The sequence below is a fragment of the Oryctolagus cuniculus genome, chromosome 6 (assembly GCF_051225735.1).
Source record: "Oryctolagus cuniculus isolate XC-2025 breed Fujian yellow rabbit chromosome 6, ASM5122573v1, whole genome shotgun sequence".
Taxonomy (NCBI): Eukaryota; Metazoa; Chordata; class Mammalia; order Lagomorpha; family Leporidae; genus Oryctolagus; species Oryctolagus cuniculus.
Window position 1 is genome coordinate 159,297,558 of NC_142872.1, and position 6,921 is coordinate 159,304,478.

Below are 6,921 nucleotides of genomic sequence, written 5' to 3' on the forward strand. Positions count from 1 at the left end.
CCTATTGAATGCTCTGAGCAGCTCGCTCCCGTCCCATGGGGAGGCATTGCTGTTTGCCACACGCTCCAGGATGGCGGACTGCTGCTCCCTGCATGGCCTGCGTGAAGCTTAGGGCCTGTTCCCATCAAACTCCCTGAGAATGGGACACTGTCCATCCCTCCCCTGCCCCCTTCTGCGGCTCTCTCCCCTGTATTCTCCTCCTCCTCCTCCTCCTCCTCCATCTTTGCTTGGTGTTCTCTTCTCTTGGAGCTCTGTCTATTCTGGAAGCCCCACTGACCGGAACGCAGAATGTCTGGCCTTCGAGGCTTGCAAGAGGAAAGAATGAGAAGCAGGCACGTGGTCAGCTTGCCGTGACCACATGGCTCCCCTGAGCCAGGGAGTTTACTTGCGTCCTCTCATGCAGGGAGCACCCCAGCCACAAAGAAGGGGTTACCCCATGTCTGTTTGGCAAATGGGCCAGGTGAGTTTCAGACAGGGTCAAGTCCTGGACTATGGGTTCACGGCTAAGGGCAACAGAGAATGCGTAACCAGGGGCAGAGGGCTGCGGTAAGCCATGTGCCTGCTCTTGTCATAACCTGTGCTATGTCACCCTCTTGTTATGAGGGCGAAGAATGAAGTCTCTGGACCAAGGTGCCCCAGCTAAAGCGTCTGCCAAGCCGGTCCCTAACTGCCCTGTCCAGGTGACCTCCAAACCCATATTGGTTCCCTCTTTCCCCTTGCTACCGACATTGCCTTGAGAAATTCAACCTTGACTTGAGCTTCTGTAACGACAAACCATAGCAGCTAGTTCTTGCACACCTGACCTGTGGTCTGCGGTCCCCACCCACACACCTGCAGCCGGACGCCTGCATCCCTAAAGGAGACAGAGGCCAGGGCACAAAGCTCATGGTCCCTCCTAGAGAGCGCCTCCCTATATGCAAGGGACTCTAGGCACGGAAGGCTGGTGGGGAATGCTGGGCGCCGGCACCAGCAGAGTGTAGCTGGCCCTAGGTCCCAGGTCTCAGGAAACTGAACCTGCCTCACCGCAATTCTAGCCCTGAGCAGAGCACTTCTATTGAAAAGGAGAAAGGGGTGGGGCCGGTGATCTCACCTCTCCCCGCCCCCTGGGTGGGGTGGGGCCGCTGAGCAGGAGTGACAAAGGGATTGACCATTAAAGGAGATGCTAGGGGGTTGGGGGTGAGGCTTTGGGAGGCAGGCAGCCCTCCAGAATAGAATCACCTGGATGATTCAGCACCAGGACCCTCTCCTGTGACTCATTCCCTCGAGCCCTGACTGAGGACTCCTCCCATACCCAAGGCACTTGGCTGTTTGCCCCTCTCCTTCCTCCATGTTTGCAGCACCTGCTCCTGGGCTGGCTGTGGGAACAGAAGCTTCTAGACGGTCAGTCCTGGGTTACATCCCCAGAGACCTTGGCCGCATCGTCTGGCCTCTTGGGAGCCCAGCGTCCTCGTCTCTGAGATGGACAATGCCAACACCAACCCCTCCCAAGGGCCTCCAAGGCAGCCGCCCAGCAGGCCCCATGGTGGTCATGGCTACTCAGAGCTGGCCTGCGAGAACCCACCGGCTACCGGGCTGCCCTGGCCCCTCCCCCATCTTCTCCATGTAGAGTGAGAGTCCTTGGAGGGAGAATCTGTGGGCAGAGTTAAATAGCGGACTTCTTTTCACTTTGTAGCAGGGCTCTCGGGAAGAACCCTGGCCTGCTGGAGCCGTCTCCACCCAGAGATTAGCATCGCCAGGCCCAAAGGGAGGCTCGGCCCTTACTGGGTTTTGTTTGGGTGAAACCTAAGGCATGTACCCTCTGTGCCAAGAACACCAAAGGGAAGCCGAGAAACTGGAAGGTGAAGAGGCGGGGAGAATCCTCCGCCGGGGTGGGGCAGGGTTTGGGGTTCTGTTAGCAACAGAGGCCCTGTCCCTGACACCAGGAGGTAAGGACAAGCTGCTGTGTCCTCAACCTGTCCCCTCTCAGGAGATCCTGGTGCCCAGGCAGCATCCTGCCCGGAAGGAAGCCCGGGTTACCCCCAAAGCCTGGCGGCTCCATGCTTAGCCCTGGAAACCCGACACAGGTGTCGGGAGCTGGATGCCCCCTTTATGACCAAGATGGAACTTTCCACTTAGCAGGCAAAATGGGGTCTGCAGGTCTCCACTGACTTAAAGAAAATAAAGAAACAGATACTGTTTGGGGCTGTCTTCTGTGGCTCTATCAAACTCCCAAGGCTGGGGCATGTATAAGGTGCAGCTGGTTTGGGCTTATAGATTCCAGAAGCTGGAAGGCCAAGGTCAGGCGGCTGCACAGAGCAAGGTCCTGGGGCTGCCTCGGCTCTCACAGTGATGGACACAGGCCTACAAGAATGTTAATCCATTCGGAAGGCCCTGCCCCGGTGACTCAGACACTGCCCGCCAGGCCCCTGCTACCGACATTGCCTTGAGAAATTCAACCTTGACTTGAGCTTCTGTAACAACAAACCATAGCAGATAGCTCTTGCACACCTGACCTGTGGTCTGTGGTCCCCACCCACACACCTGCAGCCGGACGCCTGCATCCCTGAAGGAGACAGAGGCCAGGGCGCAAAGCTCATGGTCCCTCATAGAGAGAGCAGGCTTCAGGCACACAGGAGTAGAACAGGGTGGCGGTGGGGCGGAGAGGGAGACACCTCCCCGGTGGGTGTCTAAAACTGTGTGGCCTAATTGTCACATAACAGTGAGTAGCCTCATGAGGCTTGCTTTAAATTAGTTCAGATGAAACGAAATGAAAAATCAGCCACATTTCAATGACCCCCACAACCAATGGCTACTGGGTTGACCAGCACACGTTTCCACGAGTAGAGAAAGTTCTATTGATCTGTGAGTCTAGAAAGTTCTGCCTGGACAATTTAACTAACACATGACAATGATGCCCCAGGAAACACCGGGAAGATATTTCTCTACTCTGCTGGACAACAGATGGAGACGGACTTCCATTTTGGGGGACATTGTAGTGATTTTCAAGTCAGCCTAGAGGAATAGGCCTAGAAAAAGCGTGGGCCAAGAGAAGGGGAGAGAAGGCCGTGTGCAGACAGGTGCGTGGCTGCTTTGTCCTTCGAGACCCAAACAAGGGCCCCTCCAGGATCCCATTCCTTGTCCATGGCGTGGCCACCCCGACCTGTGGTGACCCTGGAGGTTCTCAGGAGTGATCGTGTCACGTGGAAGCCTCATTTGCAGTTTGTGGGGCTTCCTCTCTTCTTTGAGAACCAACTCCTGGTCACCAGTATCCTGGACACCCAGAGCTCAGTGGCCAGGACGGATGGGCCCACTGCCAGGCGTCAGGCTGCCCTTGACCTCCAACACGCCTCATCTTCCCCAGGAAACCAGTGGACTCGGGACTGGAAAACTGGAAGGCAAGCTGGGGTAGGCGCTCAGGAGACCAAAGGGAACAAGATGGATGTGGGGGTGTTTGCAGATGGACAGGCCCTTCTGGTCCAAGGACTGACTGCCCAGCAGTGGCCAGCAGCAGATACCCAACAGCACCCATTTGTGCCTCCCTGCACTTCTGAAATTTCGTGGAGCAGACAACAGACTGTTATTCCACATAGGTCTTTATCCAGGGACCTGCTCGGCCCCTTTCAGTGACTTGCAGAGAGGCCCCTGGGGGAGGGTGGGGGGAAGGGCCAGGCCCAGGAGTCTCGCCCTGGGGCAGGTGGGGGCCCAGCCCTGTTAGCAGTCCCCGCCCTGGAGGACAACCCCAGCACTGCCGACCTGGGGCTGTGTGCTGGCTTCAGGCTGCAGCCCTGCAGGGCTCTGTTCTCCCAGGCGGCCGGGCTCTGCAGGCGTGTCTGGTAGCGCCTCCCAGGATTCCACCACCATGCACACACTTGCCCACATGCTCAGTCACGTTCCGCTCGTCCACCACGTTCCACACACAGGCTGTGGCCGCCTCCAAAATACAGGTGAGCCTCTGGCAGGGGGCCAGGCGTCTCTGGCCCAGCTCACCTGCTGGGCGGGGTGCGGGCTAGCACCATTGTCCCCACCCCCAACAAAAAAGCCCTCACTTTCACTCTGACACATGCACATTCCTGCCACCAGCAGTTTTACTTTTGTCTTTAAACATTTACGATTAGATAGCAACAAGACATCAACTGGAAGTGTGTTTTTACTTTATGACATCGCAGCCCTGTTTTCTCCCAATACACTTTGAGGCAGCATTCGTTCATTCATTCATCAGTCTGGTGGTCCTGTGTTTGTCCAGCAACAGTCCCTCCTATGAGTGAAGCACCCAGCCCCCTGGCGCGGATGGCAAGGGCACTGAGCTCCGGGGCCGTGCAGAGAGCAGACAGGTGGCAATCAACAACACAGCAGCTACTGCTCCCACGGCTCTCAGTGCCGCCCTGTTGCAACTGCTCCCATAATTGCAACCTCAGAGAGTCCTTACGAGGGAGATGGTACTGTAATCCCGATTTTACAAACGGGGAAAGAGGGTGTTTAACGGGGAAAAGTGGCACCCAGCGTGTGGGCCAGTGGCTGGGATCACAGAAATGTGTTTTCTCCCAGGCTGGGGGTGCCAGGTCACACGCTCAGCCAGGTGGGTTTCCTCCGGAGCTTGCGAGGCCGTCTCCTCCCTGCGTCTTCACCTGCTCTGGCCTCTGAATTTGCCTGTGGCCGGATCTTCTCTTCCTGTAAGGACACAGCCATCTAGGATTAGATCATCCTAGAGACCTCGGGGTAACTTGGTTTCCTCTTTAAAGACCCGAATGCGGTCCCATTTGGAGATGCTGTGGGCTAGGACTCTGCCATAAGGAATCTGGGGACACAATTCAGCCCCAACCCTAGCTAGCAGGTGGCAGAGTCGGGGTTTGGTCCCAGGCTGGTGACCCTTACATCCCTGTGCTACCTCTGGGCGAATACCCCGCCTGGTGAGAGACCTACTGCGAGGCTGGACAGGATGCCCAGGGCAGGGGCTGTGGTGACTGAGTGGCAGTGCGCTTGGTGCCCACCAGTCCCCCTAGATGACCCTCTATTGGTGGCCAGGGGCTCTCCTGTCCCCTTCAGCAGAGCCACAGGCAAACAAGAGATACACAACAAAGAACCTCCTCTCTCCCAGGCGCCTGGCTAGGCACTGCCTGGTGAAGGAGAACCCTGGGGTGGGCATTCAGCTTGGTGCTTAAGGCCCCGGTTAGAACACCCACGCGCCACATCAGATGCCTGGGTTCACTCCCGGCTCCAGCTCCTGATTCCAGCTTCCTGCTGATGCAGTCCCTGGGAGGCAGTGGTGACGGCCCAAGTCATAGGGCTCCTGTCACTCGCATTGGAAACCTGGATGGGGTTTCTCTCTCTTGGCTTTTGCCTGGCCTGTCCCTAGCTGTTGTGGCCATTTGGGGAGTTTACCAGCAAAATAAAGAGTCTGTGTGTGTGTGTGCATGCATGTGCACACGTGTGTGCTAGTGTGTCTGTCTCTCAAATAAATGAATACAGTTTTTATAAAGGATACCCTAAGTCAGTGATTGTTGTCCCCAAGAGTTAGAAATGGAAGCCAAGGTGTTTATCAACAACCTACTCAATTCAGGGGACACTGGTCACAGGCCTGGTAACTGAGTCCAGACTGGCTTTGGGGTCCGGAGCTCCACACGGAAAACATGAGGCTCAGGGAGGGATGTGGTGTCAGACGTCACAGCACCCCCCCCCCCCCCAAGTCAGAGGCTGGACACCGCCTGCACCTGCACGGACGGATGCTGAGGGTCTTACTGCCCCTGACTGCCTAGGATAGGGAACCAGGGGGACTCCAAGGAAGCCACTCATGTTTATTTGAGAATGAGCGAGTAGGGGTGGGCGCCGTGGCACAGGTGTTTAAGCCAGCAGTGAGCCTGCACGCATGGGGACAGAGGGCTGCCAGGAGTGGCAGGCACAGATTGCCAGACTGGAGAATTTTCTGGAAATGTGAGTGGCCCATAGGGACCTGAGCTGACTGCTCCACGGTGCTAAAGCCATCAGAACAAAACAGGCTATACCCATGCAACCGTGCACATCCAAATCAACATTCCTGCTGCTTTCTGCCCCCAGATATTTTCCAACACTTGAAGTTACAGGAGCAAACAGAACTTCGGGTTTAGGCTGCAAGTGCAAGGATTTGGAGGAGATCTGGTTCCCAAACTCATACAGACATTTGCGCTTCAAAGTCATAAATTAATGGCACCAAGAGGGTGGAGTCTTAATCCTACAGCCGTGTTGAGGAGGGGGACCTAGTGCGAGGGCCATAAGAGCCGAGGAGGCTCCATTCTAAAGGCTGAGAGGGGCCCAGGCACTGCCCCTCCTTCTCGGCTCCCCCAGGGCTCCCCCACCCCCAAGCTCTACCAGCACCACCCTCTAACCTCGCCAAAACCGATGGGGCCGCCCAGTCTGGGACTGAATCTCCAAATCTCCAGCTTCCCAGGGAGCGTCTCTCAAGTGTTTTGCTCCGCTGACAGAAAGCCGAGTAGTACGGGGGTCTGTTCTGTCTCACGTCTGTGGTTTCCAAAGGCAGGAAGGAGGAGCGTGCGGCACAGCGGTCCAGGCACCTCTTGGAATGCCTGCTCTCTCCTCTGCAGTGCTTGGGTTCGAGTCCTGTCTCCGCTTCCATTCCAGCTCCGTGCGAATGTGCACCCTGCGAGGCAACAGGGGAGCTCAAGAACTTGGGTTCCTGCGTCCGAGTGCCAGAACCAGACTGAGTTCCAGGCTCTCAGCTGCAGCCTGTCCTGCAGGCACCCGGGGAACGAAGCAGGAGATGGAAGACCTCTCGCTCTCGCTCTCGCTCTCTCTGCCTTTCAAATAAATCAATTGAAAATTTAAAGGGGGCCTGCGCTGTGGCGTAGTGGGTAAAGCCACCGCCTGCAGTGCCGGCATCCCATATGGGTGCCAGTTTGAGTCCTGGCTGCTCCACTTCCCACCCAGCTCTCTGCTATGGCCTGGGAAAGC